The sequence below is a fragment of the Musca domestica genome, unplaced genomic scaffold (assembly GCF_030504385.1).
Source record: "Musca domestica strain aabys unplaced genomic scaffold, Musca_domestica.polishedcontigs.V.1.1 14, whole genome shotgun sequence".
Lineage (NCBI taxonomy): Eukaryota > Metazoa > Arthropoda > Insecta > Diptera > Muscidae > Musca > Musca domestica.
In genome coordinates this window covers 11,467,831-11,488,271 of record NW_026712192.1, presented here as the reverse complement: position 1 = coordinate 11,488,271, position 20,441 = coordinate 11,467,831, and positions in this window count along the sequence as shown.

Genomic DNA, 20,441 nt, shown 5'->3' with positions numbered 1-20,441 from the left:
CATGCAATACACTTTGCGAATGTATGTGGAAATACTTAAGGCAGTTTGAAAATCCAAAAAATTCTTATTCTGTAAAGGCAAATCATTGCTTCAACAAGTTAAGTAAAAAAACAAATAAAAAAGCTATAAGTTCGGCCAGGCCGAACTTTGAATACCCTCCACCATTTGAAACGAATTTGGCGATTTTCAAAAGGAATCAAATCCTTTAAAAATTCTTTTAAAATCACATACCGAATGTAGCAGTTATATTATGGCCTCTACGACGACATGGACCTACATAGGCAATTTTGTCATAAACCATTACAATATTCAAATGCGAAACTTGAACAAAAATCGGTGAATAATGTAGCTAAAATCATCAAAATTCCGAATATAGGGAGGTACCATGGGAGTTATAAAATGTGGACCTGCACAGACAATATTCTGCCTTAGGCTGTAATATTTATTACGAACTTCAAACACAAAATTTGAAATAATTCCGATGAATAATATCGCAAAAATCATCAAAACACCAAATATCGGGAGGTACCGTTATATTGGTGCTATACGGACACTTCACGGACAATTTTCTGTCATAGGCTGTCATTACGAACATCAAATACCAAATTTGAAACAATTCTGGTGAAAAATGTCGCTAAAATCATCAAAATACCGAATATCGGGAGGTACCATTATATGGGGGCTATACGAAGACGTGGACCTCCACCGACAATTTTCTGTTCTAGAATATCGGGATGTACCATTATATTAGGGCTATATGAAAACGTAGTTCTGCCCAGACAATTTTTTGTCGTAGGCTGTAGTATCCATAACTAACTTCAAGTACAAAGTTTGAAGAAATTCCGGTTAATAATGTCGCTAAAATCGTCAATATACCGAAAATAGGGAGGTACCATTATATGGGGGCTATACGAAGACGTGGACCTGCACAGTCAATTTTCTGTGATAGGCTGTTGTATCCATTATGAACTTCAAATACCAAATTTAAAACAATTCCGGTGAATAATGTCGCTAAAGTCGTCAAAATACCGAAAATCTGGGGTTCCGATATATGGGGTCTCTACGAAGGCGTGGACAATTTTCTGTCATAGACTGTAGTATCCATTACGAACTTCAAGTACAAAGTTTGAAGAAATTCCGGTGAATAATGTCGCTTAAATCGTCAAAATACCGAATATCGGGAGGTACCATTGTATGGGTGCTATACGAAAACGTAGACATATATGACCCATTTTCAATACCAAAAGTCCGGCAGACATAATATGCATTTGAGTAAAATTTTATCGATCTACTTAATTTCATTGGAAAGCTAGAGTGATTTCCACAGACGGACGCGCACAGCTAAATCGACATAGAATTTTATGCTGATCAAGAATATATATACTTTGTGGGGTCTATAATGTATATTTCGAGGGGTTAGAAACGGAATGACGAACTTAGTATACCCTATATACTATGGTGGAGGATAATTATTCCGCACATGGTCAATTCCTGTCGGTCGTTGGTTTAGGGACCCATGACTATTGGACCATAACTATTAACTACCACCTTTAATCTGTATTCTAATCACCTTCTCCCTCCATGGATACAAGAAAATTAATTTTCTTTAATTTTAACGCTGAAGCGCTGGGCCTAATATTACCTACCTGTCACAAAGTCAAGTCTTTAAAAATTCTTATATAACCTCTCCTTTGGATGGAATATAATAAAATGGAAGGCTGAAAATAATTCCAAACTTCATGTTCAAAAAAAATCCAAAAAACGCATTTAATTTTTTTTTTATCAAATACTTTTCACGAATTAACAAGAAAAGTTGTTTGGGTTTTCGAAAAGTGTCAAATCCATGTCTACAAAGTTCCGATTTTTTTTCTTATGAGACAAAAAAATAATATTGACATCACACAATAAATGCTGCAATTGAAATGTAAGAGAAACATCGAATAAAGTTTCAGAAAACTTATTATCTGTTTCTGGAAATGATAATGAAGGTGTGCAAATATGAAAAAATTATGCCACAAGTTACGTTTAATACACCCTCCACCATACCAAGGGTGGAGGATATAAAAATGCTTGTTGAACGTTAATGATTTCACCTCCACGTCTAAGAAACCTTTACACGTCATATGACATGTCATATGAACTTTTAATGAGATATGTCTGGGATGCAAATTTTGACCTTGGGTGATGATGACAAAAAAACTTAAAGGAGAGTTCAAAAGTCGTGCGGGGCCGACTATATGATACCCTACACCACTATGCGGATTTAGTAGAGCTCTCGTAACAAAAGAATTTTTTGAAGTAGATTATGCCACCCATCAACATTTGGCTTTAGAGCAGTTATAGTTTGTTTTCAGAGGGAAATAATATATGGAGGGCATATCCAATTCGGAATCGATTTTCACTAAATTTGACGGATACATTTTAATCTTTTATACCCAATAGCATTGCTATAGAGTGCATGATATCACTTCGAAAAGGATTATATTAAAAAAATATATATCGGAGCCGAGTTCTACAAAATGGAAATGTACGTCTCAAAATTCACTCCATTTGGGCTGTTATTAGTCATTATTTGCACAATAAACCTGAAATCGGATTAAGGATATAAATGAGAGCTATATCCAAACCTTAGTCGTTCTCGATAAAATTTGGAAAAAGTATTTCGGAGCTCTATAAGATATTTTGTACCAAATATCATTGTTGTGGAGTGCATATTACGCATGTGAAGGACTTAAAACACCAACTCGGGTGAAACATATATATGGGAGCTAAAGCTATATCTGAACCGATTTTCTCCAAAGTTGATATACTTGCTTCTAGACTGAATTCGGTCGGACTTAAAAATCTGGTTTTTTTCCAAATTTAATGTACTTTTTTCCAGACTGAATTCGGTCGGATGTACCAAAATTCAGGTCATTAGAACTGATATTGGCCATTTGAAGGACAATTAACCCGAAATCGGTTGAAGACATATGTGGCAGCTATATCTAAATCTGATCCAATCTTGATAAAACTTGGGAAATGTATTTCCGAGCTCTATAAGACATCTGATAGCAAATATCATTGCTGTTGAATGCTTATTACGAATGTGAGGGACTTAAAAAGACCAAATCGGAGGAAACGTAAATATGGGAGTTATAGCCTGAACCGATTTTCACCAAATTTGATGTACTTTTTTCCAGACTGAATTCGGTGGGATGTACCAAAATTCAGGTTATTAGGACTGATATTGGCCATTTGGCGCACAATTAAACCGAAATCAGTTGAAGATATATATGGTAGCTATATCCAAATCTGATCCAATCTCGATAAAATTTGATAGAGTTATTTTTGAGCTCTATAAGTTACCTGGTCCTAAATATTATTCTCGTGAAGTGCATATTACGCATGTGAGGGACTTAAAACCCCAAATCGGATGAAACATTTATATGGGAGATATAATTATATCTGAACCGATATCCACCAAATTGTATGTACTTGCTTCTAGACTGAATTCGGTCGGATATGACAAAGTTCAGGTCACTTGGACTGATATTGGCCATAATTCCCTTACCACTATGTGGTGTAGGTTATAAAAATGGATAATATCGGACTCCGGTATGTACCTCCCCTCAAAATTTAGAATATTTAACATTCTTATAATATTAATATTTCCATCAACTCAAGATCAGGTGTAAAGATAAAAGATATCGGCCTACCAGCGAGTCAGCGATTTTACTCAAACTGGGCATATCAAAATATTTTTCTCAACCAGAGATCTGATACGAATGTGGAATTTATCGGCCCACTCGTACCTTCTTGACAAATGGTTACCATTGTGATTAAATATTATTTGCAAAAAATTGGATATAAATGCTCGATTTTCTATAATTTTGCACACCCTAATATTATTTATAAGCACTAGATAAAAATATAAATAATTCTCACATGCCTTATAATAAGTGAAGGAAATAGTCGAAATGGTCCAAATCTGGCACGTTGTGATATTTTAATCAGACGTGCTTGATAAACTTGTAGAATATTTTGACTTGTTTTAAGAGAGTTTTCATTCATAATTTGAAAAAAGGATTTTTAACTCGACTTTCATAATTGTAACTCCTCGAAATGCTCATGTAAGACCCTACAAAGTAAATATATTCTGAATCAAAGTAAAATTCCAAGTCGATTTAGCGATATCCGTCTGTTATCACGATATCCTTAAGGCAAAAATTTTGCACATTAAGTTTGTAAATGGACCATGTCGGTCCACATTTTCGTATAGTCCCCTTACAAGGATAGCTCCCGATATTCGGTATTTTGATGACATTAGCGACATTATTCACCAGAATTGTTACAAATTTCGTATTTGAAGTTCGGAATCGGTATTACAGCATATTGTAGAAAGTTGCGGTATTATTCGACGGATTTTTTTTTAAATTTATTAAGTTTCTTCCAAATTTTGGAAGGTACTATAAGTTCGGCCTGGCCCAACTTAGCTACTTTTTACTTGTTTATATTAATTTTCTCACTTTGTTTATTTTCGGATAAAGATTCGACTCCTCTATTTAGGTTCCTTTGATTATAAACTTTCACAACCTATACGTATAGGGTGAGATGACAAAACTGCAACCAAATTCAGACTGCTGTTTCTTTCTAAGCCACTCGTCCGACAACTGTTAAAATTATTCCAGTGACAGCTCATTATATTGTTAAGAAGCGTACAATTTTGGAGAAGCGAAATTTTGGTGTATTTTCCAGAATGGAGTTCCGTGATGGAGTTTAAGCGTGATAGTGTGATTTCTTTATATTTGGCTAGAAACCCACAGGTGGCTATCGCTAGACCACTCCAGCATTTTAATCTGAATAAATCTTTTGTGTCTCGTAACTTTCCTCGTTACCGTGATACTGGTAGCGTAGCCCGACGTCAAGGAAGTGGACGGAAGAAAACAGCAACATTAGCAGAAATGGTTCGAAAAGTAAAGAAGTGACTTGATCGAAACCCGCGTTGTAGTCGCCAAAAAATGGCTCGAGAGCTGAACATATCGCAATATTCCATTTGGCAAATATTGAAAAATTAGCTCGGGGTAAAGCCATTGAAATTCCAAAAAGTGCGAGAACTTATACCGCAAAAGGAAGAAAATAGACTCAAAAGAGCTAAAAAGTTGCTTCGCTTGGCCGAAAGTGGTGAACTGCCGAATTTGGTTTTCTCCGATGAGAAAACATTCGTTGTCCAGCAGTTTGAAAAGTAAGGTTGGCACTAAAAAGTACCAAAGTGTCGATCACCTCAAGCAAGCGTTTCGTCGGAAATGGACACAAGTACCGCAGAGCAACATTCGTGCAGCGTGTGACGGTTTCATTGGCCGTTTGAAGGCCATAATTCGTGCCAAAGGTGACCAATTCGAACAAATCCAAACTTACACACATTTTTGTATAATCTCCATAAAACGATAGATCCCGATATTCCGTATTTTGATGATTTTAGCGACATTATATTCCGGGGGAATTATTTCAAATTTTATATTAGAATCATTGGAAAACTATAGCATATGACAAAAATTGGTATGCAGGTCGACGTCTTCGTATAAACTACATAAACGGTACCACATTTTATTCGATATTTTGATGATATTAGCAACATTATCACAGAAATTGATTCGAATTTCGTATTTGAAGTTCGGAATGGGTACTACAGCCTATGGCCGAAAATTATTCATGCAGGTCCACGTCGTATATTTCCTATATAACGGTTTTCATTAAAGCGGTATTTTTCAAGGTATTGTTATACTCTACACCACAAGGTGGTCAGGGTATTATGTATTTGTGCATTTGTTTGTAACAGGCAAAAGGAAACGAGATAGACCCATAGTTCCTTTTGGTGATCTGCATAGAATCACATTCTGAGCCGATTTATGCATGCCCGTTCGTCTGTCCGTCCGTCTGTCCATGTATTTTTGTAAACAAAGTACAGTTTGCATTTATTGCCCTATCCAGATGAAAATTTGATCGAAATCGGTTCAAATGAAGCTATAGCTCCCATATATATTGTTCATCCGATTTGTTATTTTTGTCCTCCGCAGCCGTAATATGCACTCTGTAACAACAATATTTGGGGAAATATCAAATATAGCTCAGAAATACATTTCCTAAATTTTATCGAGATCGGTTCAGATTTGGATATAGCTCCCGTATATAAATTCGTCCGATTTACCTTTTATTGTGCACCAAACGTCTAATATTTGTCCAAATGGGATGGAATTTGGCACTTACGACCGAATTGAGTATAGAAGCTAGTACGTCAAATTTGGTGAAGATCGGTACAGATGTAGATATATCTCCCATATATGTTTTCATCCGATTTGTTATATTTGTTACCCACAGCCGTAATATGCACTCCGTAATAACGATATTCAGGGAAATATATCAAATACAGCTCAGAAATATCTTTGCCAAACTTTCGAGATCGGTTCCGATTTGGATATAGGTCCCATATATATATTTATCCGATTTTAAATTAAATATGCACCATATGGGCAATACAAGTCCAAATTTAAAACATACAAATGCTTCGGCATATTTAGACCTTTGAACTTTGAATTATAATTGTAATCATAGCGTGTATGATTGAATTCTCCTATAAAAACTTTTAATTGTTATGTGGAACTCTACTAAATTAGCAAAGTGGTGTAGGGTATCATAAAGTCGGCCCCGCCCGACTTTAAGACTTTATTTACTGTTTTTTTTTTTAATTTTTTCAAATTCCTTCCAAATTTAGAAGGTATTAAATGTTCAGTCCGGCCTTTTTTGCTTGTTAATATTAATTAAAATCTCACTTTGTTTATTTTCGGATTAAGATTTGGCTCCTCTATCCTCAAATCACGTCTTCTATTTTAAGCTCTACTTTCAAAATCGAATTTTTCCCATAATTATTTTTGTTGTGTTAATTTTTCATTAAAAACATTTTGTTGGGACGTAGCGAAGAATGGCACACTCATTCGCCTATGTCCAAGCCCAACCTAAGCTTGATGGCAATAATAGCATGTTCAAAATTTTTACGAGACTAGCACCCCTCCAATAGCACAGACTTATACAGACATTCGGTCATCGTCTGATCGACTACAAATGTCCCGAAACGAATTTGGTAGAAAGTGAACTAGAGTCTAAAACCGTTTTATCAATAAGACACCTTTTTCCCGTATCAAATTATATTGTATACCCTCTGTAGCCTTTTGGCTGAGAATATAAAAATGTCTAAGATTTTCTGAATCACTGTCCGTCGTAGCCCAAAGATATAACTTACCCTTTGTTACTATAAATCATTAGACCCTTGTGACGTATAACTTGTGTCATTACGTATTCGTCACATGGCACACTGAGTTGAGTTTAATAGAAAGGTTAATATATCCGTCATTTAAACCGCCATAATGACTGTTTGGGGGCATCTGTTTACAAACTCACAAATTCCGGTGTTGAAGAAACATTTTGCGGCAGGATTTAATTCATTTTACCTTTTTCACTCCTAAATAAATGGAAATAAAACAGCAACAAACCATTACAGACACCATTAGTCTACCCATGTGATATATCTTTATAAAATGCTAATTTACGCTACAAATTATAGATGCCACTCTTGGCAGCATCATTTTCATGGGTCATTTAGAAAGTTTTACAGTTTATGTTTTTATTAAGTTTTGCTCCTCGAAAAAAACCCAAGCTGGCAACAGCCACCAACTGTGCATAAATTTAAAAAAGCCACTTTGTAGTTAACGTTCGCAAAATTGCTTGCTTTTTATTCCAAAGTGCAACTGCTGTGCCATAGCATGGCCATGATGAGAAAATAACTGAAACGCCCATTAGGGAAGGAAAATATAAGAAACCAGTAAAGAAAGTCTTAAAGTCGGGCGGGGCCGACTTTATGATACCCTACACCACTTTGCTAATTTAGTAGAGCTACACATAACAATTAAAAGTTTTTATGGGAGAATTCAATCATACACGCTATGATTATAATTATAACTTAAAGTTCAAAAGACTAAATATGCCGAAGCATATGTATCTTTTAAATTCGGAATTGTACTGCCATTTGGATAAAGATATATATGGGAGCTATATCCAAATCTGAACCGATCTCGATAAAATTTGGCAAAGATATTTCTGAGCTGTATTTGATATATTTCCCTGAATATCGTTGTTACGGAGTGCATATTACGGCGGCAGTGGACAAAAATAACAAATCGGATGAACAATATATATGGGAGCTATAGCTATATCTGAACCGATTTCCATCAAATTTGGCATACTAGCTTCTAGACTCAATTCGGTCGTAAGTGCCAAATTCCATCCCATTTGGACAAATATTAGACGTTTGGTGCACAATAAAAAGTAAATCGGACGAAGTTATATGTGGGAGCTATATCCAAATCTGAACCGATCTCGATCAAATTTGGCATACATATGTTCAGGCCTAATTTGGGTGTATATGCAAAATTCCATAAAATTCGGGCTGATATTACACGTTTGGTGCACAATAAAAGGCAAATCGGACGAAAATATATATGGGAGCTATATCTAAATTTTGACCGATTATCTCCAATTTCAATAGGGTTCGTCCTTGGGCCAAACAAATGATCTGTGCAAAATTTCATCTGGATCGGGCAATAAATACGACCTGTACTTTGTTTACAAAAATACATGGACAGACGGACGGACGGACAGACGGACGGACGGACAGACGGACGGACGGACATGCATAAATCGACTCAGAATGTGATTCTATGCAGATCATCAAAAGGAACTATGGGTCTATCTCGTTTCCTTCTGCCTGTTACAAACAAATGCACAAAGACATAATACCCTGACCACCTTGTGGTGTAGGGTATAAAAATCGAAAATCAATTGAAGATCTTGGAAAATATTTTGAACTGGAATTGATTGATTTTTGATGACTATTTTACAATTTTAGCTCAATTGCTTTTTGTACCCTTAGCCATATGGCTAGAGAGCCTATATATCATTTAATACGACCAAAAGTGTCTCATCGAAATAACGGTTTTAGACCCTAGGTCTCTTTGGAGTCGGTTTCAGGACATTTGGGGTCGATTTAGCGTGGTTCGCCCGTCCGTCTGTCTGTCTATCTCCTGGCTGGGTGCGCACGATAACTCTCGAAGGGATTATCCGATTTGGTCCAAACTTGGTACATCGCAATATTATTGTCAAACTTAGATCGACTTCGAAGATAGGCAATGTCGGCTCACTCCTTCTGGTACCTCCCGCACAAAATATTTAACTGTACAAAAAGCAAAAGGATAATCCGATTTTGCTCCAACTTTGGAAATCCTAATATTTGCATTAGTGGTAAAAATGAACAATATCGGTCTACACCTTCTGGTACCACCCCGACAAAAGGTCAAAAATTTCATAGAAAATTATTTACCGCATATGAAGAGAACGGATAATCTAATTTTGTTCCAACTTTTAAAATCGTGATATTTACATTACCACAAAATTCGGTGCAAGAATCGACAAGATCGGACTACTTCTTCTAGAACCTCCCCCCACAAAGGGTACGAATTTGGAATATCTAAAACGCTAAAATGCAATGCAGCTTCTCTTTAAATTTCACATACCAATATTTTTACCATTATAAAATCGTGTGTAAAGATGGAGTATAGCGGATCGCTCCTTCTGGTACCTTCTCCACAAAGGATTAACATTTTGAATATCCATGAAGCTTATAAAACGCGAAATAAACATCCGATTCCATTCAGACTTGGTACATTTCATTATTTTCATCACCAAAAGTTGTGTTAATAAGATGATAGAGATCGGACCACTCCTTCTGGTACCTCCTCCACATAGGGTCAAAGTTTTTTAATAACCAAAACGATTATAAAATCCAAAAGAAGCATCCGGTTCTCTTCAAATTGCACATATCCCATTATTTCTACTAACACAAGATCTGCTGTGAAGATGAGTCCACTCCTTCTGGTACCTCCTCCACTAGGGGTAAAAATTTTGAATATACATGAAGCTCCTAAAAAGCGAAATCAACTTCTGATTCCATTCAGACTTGGTAAATCTCAGTATTTCTATAAACAAAAGATCTATTATAAAAATGGTAGAAATCGGACCATTTCTTCTGCTACCTCCCCCACAAAGTGTCAAAATTTTGAATTACCAAAACGATTATAAAACCTGAAATAAGCATCCGGTTCTGTTCAAATTTCATACATGCCATTATTTTCATTAATATAAAATCTGCTGTAAAGATGGAATATATCGATCTACTCCTTCTGTTACCTCCCCCACAAAGGGTAAGAATTTGGAATAGCCTTGAAGCTGATAAATTGCGAAATGAGCATCTAATTCTCTTCAAATTTCACGCATCTCAATATTTCTGCTAACAAAAAGGATCTGCAGTGAAGATGGGATATATCGATCCACTCCCTTTGGTACCTCCCCCACAAAGGGTAAACATTTTGAATATCCATGAAGCTCATATGGATTTTATGATTTCGCATAAAATTGGATATAAATGTTCGATTTTCCTGTATTTTTTTAATACCAATATTTATACCCTACATCACATGATGGTCACGGTATTATGTCTTTATGCATTTGTTTGTAACAGGCAAAAGGAAACGAGGTAGACCCATGGTTCCTTTTGATGATCTGCATAGAATCACATTCTGAGTCGATTTTAGAATGTCCGTCCGTCTGTCCATGAATTTTTATAAACAAAGTACAAGTCATATTTATTGTCCTACCGTTTGTTTGACCCAACGGCGACCCCATTCAAATTAGGGATCATCGGTAAAAATTTAGGTATATCTCCTCCCAATATTCGGTATTTTTATGATTTTAGCGACATTATTTACCGGAATTGTTTCAAATTTGGTATTTGAAGTTCAAAATAGATACTACAGCCTAAGACAGAAAATTGTCTGTGCAGGTCTACGTCTTCGTATTGCCCCCATATAACGGTACCTCCCGATATTCGGAATTTTGATGATTTTAGCGTCATTATTCACCAGAATTGTTTCAAACTACGTATTTACAGTTCGTTATGGGAACTACAGTCTGCGACAGAAAATTGTCAATGCAGGTTCAGGTCTTCGTAAAGGCCCCAGATATCAGTACCTCCCTATATTCGGTATTTTGACGATTTTAGGTACAATACCCACCGAAATTGTTTGAGATGTCGTATTTGAAGTTCGTAATGGATGCTACAGCCTGTGATCGAATGCAGGTCCAGGTCTTCGCACAGCTCCGATATAAGGTACCTCCCTATATTCGATACTTTGATGATTTAAGCTACATTATTTACCGTTTATTTCAAGTTTCGAATTTAAATATGATAACGGCTTATGACAAAAAAGTCCTATGTAGGTCCACGTCGTATAGAACCCAACATTACGGCTATATTTGGTATTCTTAAAATTTTATTTTTTAAAAATTTCGAAATTTGTTCCAAATGGTGGAGGGAATTCAAAGTTCGGACCGGCCAAACTTACTGCTTCTTAACTTGTTTTTTTAATCGTCTTAAAATTATAACAATAATGGTTGGTATGATATAATTTTTACAAAATGCCCATAAAATTTTTTATGTGAAGCTCTGCTAAATATGCAAAGTGTTGTGGGGTATCATAAAGTTGGCCCGACCGACTTTAAGACTTTATTTACTGGTTTTATCTGTATTAGATGAAGGACGGAAACGAGTATATCTGGTACCTCACGCCCCTTTTAACATTCTATAAAAATGATCGCATATCTCATATAAAGTGAAGGAAGTAGTCGATATAGTCCAAACCTGGACCAGGCAATATCCCACAATATGGGAATAATATTTCTTTTAATTATGTGAATTTTCTTTCATTCTTTTTAGCAAAACTTTTATTCTATAGCAGGTCAAATGTTTATTGATGTTGAATACTCACAACAAAATGTAAAAATCCGTTTTCCGAATTTAAAACACTAAATTATATTACATATCAATATGACACTTCCTCCAACCACGGATGGCGTATACATTACGCCAACATTTATACGCCCTATGTTACCTTAATAATTCCCAGAAAACTTTCAACTCACTGTTAAACTCCAGAAAATAATATCACTTTCTTCAATGTCCTTAAACAAAAATAAAACGAAAGTTTGTCCGTTTTGTAACCTATTTTCTCAGATGATTTATTAAAGTTTCCGAAAAATGTTCTAAATTTGTTCTAACTGTTCTCTAAATACCAACGCCAATGGTCGGTGTTTTATTCTGTTCCTTGAACTGTAGTTGTAACTATGCTTTGTGAGCTGTTATGATTTATGTTGTCGGGGATAGCGAGTAAACACCATGTGGTGTATGTACCAGTACACGCTTGCCTTTGATAAAGTCAACGAACATAAGTCCATAATTCAATTTACCAAATATATTTTCATGCAATGCCATAAATGTGGTCAGCATTGAACTTTTCCACAGTGGGAGAATTTTAAGAAAAAAATCAGTTTCCCTTTTTTATATTTAAATAAGGCACCTCAACCCATCTGTACATAAAAGAACTAAAAATTTTAATTTAGTTCCCATATTAGGCCTTTTATACCCTCCACCAAAAAAAGTATGGAGGGTATATTAAGTTCGTCATTCCGTTTGTAACTCATCGAAATAATCGTTTTAGACCCAACAAAGTATATATATTCTTGATCAGCGTAAAATTCTAAGACGATTTAGCCCTGTCCGTCCGTCTGTTGTAATCAGGCTACAGTCTAAACGAATTAAGATAGGAAGCTAAAATATTGCACAGATCTCTCTTTTGTCTGCAGGCAGGTCAAGTTCGAAGATGGGCTATATCGGTCCACGATATCGTATAGCCCCCATATAACGGTACCCCCGATATTCGGTATTTTGATGATGTTAGCCACATTTTTCAATGGAATTGTCTGAAAATCCACACAAGTAGTTCCTTGTGGTTACTTTATACCTCGGCAGAGAATTATCTATATAGGTCCACGATATCGTATAGCCCTCATATAACGGTACTCCCGATATTCGGTATTTTGATGTTTTTAGCCATATTTTTCAACGGAATGGTCACAAGGGGTTCTTTGTGAGCACTTTACCCCCCGACAGAGAATTCTCTATATAGGTTAACGATAACATATAGCTCCCATATAACGGTACCCAGCGATATTCGGTATTTTGATGATTTTAGCCACATTTTTCAATCGTATTGTCTGAAAATACACACACGGAGTTCTTTGTGAGCACTTTACCCTTGAAACGGAATTGTCTATGTAGGTCCACAATATCGTATATCCCCAATACAACGGTACTCCCCTATATTCGTTATTTTGATGATTTTAGCCACTTTTTGGAATGGAATTATCTGAAAATCCACACAAGGAGTTCCTTGTGAGTACTTTACACGCAGACATAGATTCGTCTTTATAAGTCCACAATATCGTAAGTGCCCCGCTACTTCATCAGCTAAACCACCGCCATATCACATTTCCAGATACAAACAGATATCTTAATGTAAATTTTCGGGATTCCAGCTATAATACCCAATTTAGTAAGATTTAGTACTTTTCGTACAAATATAGCAGGCATTTCCAAAACCACGTCCATATTTTAACCACAGACACCAATAGTGTACTAGTAAATTCATCGGAATTGTTTCAAATTTGGTATTTGAAGTTCGTAACGGATACTACAGCCTATAATAGAAAATTGTCTGTTCAGGTCCACGTCGTCGCATAGCCACCATATAACAGTACCCTCCGATATTCGGTATTTTGATGATTTTAGCGACATTATTTGCCGGAATTATTTCAAATTTTGTATTTGAAGTTCGTAACGAATACTACAGCCTACGACAGAAAATTTTATGTGCACGTCTTTGTATATCCCCCATACAAAGGTACCTCCCAATATTCGGAACATTGATGACCTTGGCGAGATTATTCACCGAAATTGTTTCAAATTTGGTATTTAAAGTTTGTAACGGATACTTCAGCCTATGACAAAAATGTTTCTGTGCAGGACCACGTCTTCATGTAGCCCCCATAAAACGGAACCCCCGATATTCGGTATTTTTAGCGACATTATTCACCGGAATTGTTTCAAATTTGGTGTTACAGCAAACGTATTCCATTTTAAATTTAGTTTCATAAAAATAAAATTCCTCTGACCTCAAAGGATCAAAACGAGAGTTCCTGCTGATTTTCAACTCTTCCAATTAATATTGCTCACATGACACTTTGCGATACAATTTGCCATTTGGATTATTACTGACAACTCATTCGAACTCGAACGGTTGTTTTTTTTTTTTGTTTTGTTTCCAAACAAAGATAAGAAGCTGAGTGACAAGCTATAATCTCGCAAATTACCCAAGGGAAAAATATTGTTGTGTTGCAAGTTTTAAAACTATGTATGATGTTTTTTCGTTCACTCACACACACACACGCACAGCCGAGTTTGACATTGAGTTTTGAACTTTAATTCTCGCAACGGAATAGCCGTTACCAACAATTTCCAATTTCAATACGAATACCAGTTTTCACATGAATATGTTCGCCATTGTGTGCGCTTATGCACCATATCGTTTATGGGTTATTTGGATATATAAGCCTTGGCATGCTGCAAAACAAAACCAATTCATATCTCACCATATTCGGTTTGGTGTCAATGCTTGAAGATTGCTCCTTTGTTGGGTTGGCAATCACAAGTGGATTGCCCGAACAAGGATGTGGATGAAGTGTGGAGGCAAAGTCATGCTGATTTCTCAGCGGTATATCGTTGTGTGGAGTAGAATAAGAACAATAAATGCAGCAATAAGAACAACAACTGCAGGCGAAGAAAACAAATGTAGATCAGAAGAAGAACAACAACAACAACATTTTTTTCTTCTTCATGTCCTTGCGAACATATTTTGCAATTTGTTGTTTTTTTTTTTCATTTTGTGAACTACTTTTTTTTTCTCTTGTAGATGGGACACTTTATATTTGCAGAATGTTGATGCAATGAAGTTTATTAAAATTCAAATAAAAAAATAATAAGGCAAAATTAAAAAAAAAGAAAAAACAAGTTAGAAAATTTCAGTCGGTTTTGCCGACAGATGTATACCCTCAGCCAATGTTTGTTTATTTAAATATATTCTCACTTTTGTTATCATTAATCAAATTGTTGACCATCTATGGAGTAGGTTCCGAAGAAATGGGCCAATATTGTCCATTTCGTATCGGATCTAAATAAATATGATATAAATATTGCGACGTGCCATGTTTGGACTACAGGGTTGTCCATATTCGGCGCACCCATCTGGCAACGCCATAACTTTTGACAGAGATGTCACATCGCTTAATGACATACCGCGTTTGAAGCGTCAGTCCAAGCAGATTTTTACCATGAACCAATACACGCCACGCGAGCGGTCTGAAATAGTTGAAATTTACAAGAAGTCAATTGTGAAAACTCAACGTGCTTTTAAAACATTAAATAAGTTAAAAAGTATCAGTCGGTATTGCCGACAGATATATACCCTCAGCCAACGTTAGATTATTTAAATATATTTTGGCTAGTGTTACGATTATTCAAAGGTTTGACCCTCTATGCAGCAGATTCCGAATGAATGGGCCTATATTGTCCATTTCGTATCGGACCCAAAAATATGATCTAAATATTGCGACGTTCCTGGTATGGATTATATCGACTTACACCTTCACCTTATATAAAAAATGTAATGATTGTAGAAATTGTTAAAATGTGCGCGATGTACCAGATATAGTCTACCGAAATATTCCATTTTTATATTGGGCAAAATTACAAGAAAGTATATTTATATCCAATTTTATGCGAAATCGTAAATTCCGATAAATTTCATATTCATATCAGGCTTATTATTGAGAGAAATATTTGGGCATAGCAATTAGTAAAGAATTGCTAAATTGTTTCGAAAGTTATGACAGATAAAATTATTGAAAATTGTGACACTATGTGGGTGAAGTGCCTGAAGGTGTTCGAAGATATATATAAACTTCACGACAAATCTTGTACGACAAACATTTTTGTATGTTTGAAATTTGCAGAGAGTTGGATGCTTATTTCGCTTTATTTGAGCGTTTTGTTTTTCAAAATCTTGAACCCTATATATGGGGGAGATACCAGAAGAAATGGTTCGATCTATACCATCTTTATAACAGATCTTGTGTTGATAGAAATATTCATATGTGCCAAGTCTAAATGGAATCGGATGTTAATTTGGCGTTTTATGAGCCACATGGGCATTCAAAATTTCGACATTTTGTGGGGGAGGTACCAGAAGTTTGGATCCTTACATCACTTTTTATAAGAGTTATAATTATTCAAAATTTTGACCCTTTGTGGTGGAGGTACTTGATGGAGTGAACCGATATTGGCCATTTTTGGAGAGGACGGATATTGTCCATTTTCGCACCTGACCTAGCACTTAAGCAAATATTACGATTCGCAAAGTTCGAGCAAAATCGGATCATCCTTTCTCTTTCTGTGCAGAAAATATATTTTTTGCAAATTTCGACCTTTTGTGGGGGAGGCACTTGATGGAGTGAACCGATATTGGCCAATTTTGCACCTGACCCTGCGCTGTTGCAAATATCAGGTTTTGTAAAGCTGGGACAAAATCGGATAATCCTTTCTCTTTCTGTGCAGAAAAAATATATTTTTTTTTTTGGAAAATTTCGACTTTTTGTGGGGGAGGTACCAGAAGGAGTGGACCGATGTATTCCACCTTCACACCAGACCTTTGGTTAATAAAAATATGGGGATGTGTGAAAATTGAAAACCATCGGACTCTTACTTCACATTTTATAGGAGTTGTTATTATTCAAAATTTTGACCCTTTGTGGGGGAGGTACCTGATAGAGTGGACCGGTATTGTCCATTTTCGCACTTGACCTAGCACTGAGAAAAATATTAGGATTCGCAAAGTTGGAGCAAAATCGGATCATCATTTCTCTTTCTGTGCAGAAAATATATTTTTGCAAAATTTCGACGTTTTGTGGGGGAGGTACCAGAAGGAGTGGACCGATATTGCCCATCTCCGAACTCGATCTAAGTTTGACAAAAATATTACGATGTACAAAGTTTGGACCAAATCGGGTACTTCCTTCGAGAGTTATCGTGCGCACCAGCCAGCCAGACAGACAGACGGACGGACATCGCTAGATCGACTCCAAATGTCCTGAAACGGATTTGGTCCAAAGAGACCTAGGGTCTAAAACCGTTATTTCGACTAGGCACGTTTTGACCTATCAAATGATATATACCCTCTGTAGCCATATGGCTGAGGGTATAAAAATGTGAGAAGTGCGCCTTCTAAGAACGCCATTAAGCGTTTATACGAAAAATTTTCGACTGGTAAGGCTCTTTCTAATCCGAAGAGGCCATATAAAAGTCGACCAAGGCGATCGGCCGAGAATATCGCTGCCGTACGCCGTTCTCAGCAGTTGGGCATGGCTCGGTCCACTTTACAACGGATTATTCGTATTGATTTGCATTTGTTCCCGTACAAAATTCAATTGACGCAAAGAATGTTGCCTGCGGACAAGCCTCGTCCTCGATTGGAATGGGCCCAAAGAGTCATGGGTCCGTCGAATATGGGCAACCCTGTATATCGACTGCTTCATTCACTTTAAATGAGGTATTTGCTAATTTTTAAAAAATGTTAAAAGAAATCATAAATTCTATATTCTTCGCAGGTTTCTGGTTGAGAAAAATATTAAGATATAGTTGTAAAAAATCGCTAACTTGTTTCGCAAGTTATGATAGATACAAGTATTGAAAATTGTGCGTTTGGTTTTTTAAAATCTTTAACCCTATGTGGGGTAGGCATGATCCGATCTCTACCATCTTTACAACAGATCCTGTGTTGATAGAAATATTCAGATGTACCATGTCTAAATGGAATCGGATGTTAATTTCGTGTTTTATGAGCCTAATGGATATTCAAAATGTTGACCTTTTGTGGGGGAGGTACCAGAAGGAGTGGATCGATATATTCCGTGTTACCACTAGATCTTGGGTTTATAAAAATATTGGGATGTGTGAAATTTGAAGACAGTCGGACCTTTGCATCACATTTTATAAGAGTTGTAATTATTCAAAATTTTGACCCTTTGCGGGGGAGGTACTTGATGGCATGGACCGATAATGTAAATATTACGATTTGAAAAGTTAGAGCAAAATTAGATTATTGCTTCCCTTTCTGTGCAGAAAATATAGGTACCAGAAGGAGTGAACCTATATATTCCGTCATACCACCAGACCTTGGGTTAATATAAATATTGTGATGTGAGAAATTTGAAGACAATCGGACCCTTGCATCACATTTTATAAGAGTTGTAAAATTATTCACCCTTTGTGGGGGATGTACTTGATGGAGTGGACCGATATTGTCCATTTTCACACCTGACCTAGCACTAACGAAAATATTAAGATTTGCAGAGTTGGAGCAAAATCGAATTATCGTTTCTCTTTATGTGTAAAAAATTTATTTTTTGAAAAATTCGACCTTTTGTGGTGAATGTACCAGAAGGAGTGGACCGATATTGCCCATCTCCGAACTCGATCTAAGATTAACAAAAATATTACGATGTACCAAGTTTGGACCAAATCAGATACTACCTTCGAGAGTTATCGTGCGCACCAGCCAGACGGACGGACATCGCTAGATCGACTCCAAATTTTCTGAATTTTGGCATATCCGACCGAATTCAGTGTAGAAGCAAGTACATCAAATTTGGTGAAAATCAGTTCAGATATAGCTATAGGTTCCATATATATATTTCATCCGATTTGGGGTTTTAAGTCCCTCACATGCGTAATATGCACTCCACAAGAACGATGTTTGGTACCAGATATCAGATACAGTCTAGAAATACCTTTGCCAATCTTCACCGAGATTGTTCAGATTTGAATGTAGCTCCCATGTATACCTTTTACCCGATTTCAGGTTTATTGTACACCAAATGGCTAATATCAGACCAAATAAACTGAATCTTGGCAATTCCGACTGAATTCATCATAGAAACAAGTACTTCATATTTGGTGAAAATCGTTTCAGCTATAGCTCCCATATATATGTTTCGTCCGATTTTGGGCTTCAAGTCCCTCATATGCGTAATATGCACTCCACAACAGTAATATTTGGTACCAGATATGAGATACAGCTCAGAAATAACTGTTTCAAATTTTGTCAAGATCGGTCGGATATTATCCACCATATATGTAATATCAGCCCAAACTGGATAGATTTTTCTACCCTCCACCATAGTATGGAGGGTATATTAAGTTTGTCATTCCGTTTGTAACACCTCGAAATATACATTTTAGACCCCACAACGTATATATATTCTTGATCAGCATAACATTCTATGTCGATTTAGCGATGTCCGTCCGTCTATCCGTATGTCCTTCTATCCGTCTGTGTAAATTACTGTATCTTCCGAACGAAATGAAGTAGGTTGATAAAATTGTACTCAAATGTATATTGTATCTGCAGAACTTTTGGTATTGAAAATGGGCCATGAAAGTTCTCGTCTTCGTACAGCCTCCATATAACTCTACCTCCCTATATTCGGTATTTTGATGATTTTAGCGACATTATTCACCGGAATTGTTTCAAAATTGTTATTTGAAGTTCATAACGGATACTACAGCATATGACAGAAAATTCTCTGTGCAGGTCCACGTCTTCGTAAAACCTCCATATAATGACATTATTCACCGGAATCGTTTCAAATTTGGCATTTGAAGTTCGCAATAAATAATACAGCCTAAGACAAAAAATTGTCTGTGCATATCCACGTCCTCGTATAGCCCCCAAATAACGGTACTTCGCGATATTGGGTATGTTGATGATTTCAGAGACATTATTTACCGGAAAGTTACCTATGCAGGTCCATGTCGTCGAATAGACCCTAATATAACGGCTACATTCGGTATTTTTAAGATTTTAATAGATTTTTCAACCGTTTTTATTTAGTTATTTATTTTTATTTTTTTTTTTTATTTATTTATTTGTTTTTTTTTTATTTTTTTTTTTTGTGAAAATTGTCAAATTCTTTTCTAATGGTGGAGGGTATTCAAATTTCGGCCAGGCCGAACTTACAGCTGTTTTGCTTGTTTCATATTCAACCAAATTTTTCCATTTGATGAAACTCGGTCCGGGATCTCTATTGCTGCAATAAGTATTTTTTAATATAATTCTTATCAAAGCCGCACTATACAGCAAAGTTAAACAAAAACCTCCTTCAAATTTATTGAACATAGATTCAGAGTTGAATATTGTTCGCAAATTGTGACTACTCTAAAGCCATGATACGCATTCAAATAAGGTTCATAGTTGGGAGCTCTACTAGATACGCATAGTGGTGTAGGGTATTATGTGGTCGGCCCCGCCCAACTTTTGACCTTTCCTGTCTGTGTTTTTTATGTATTT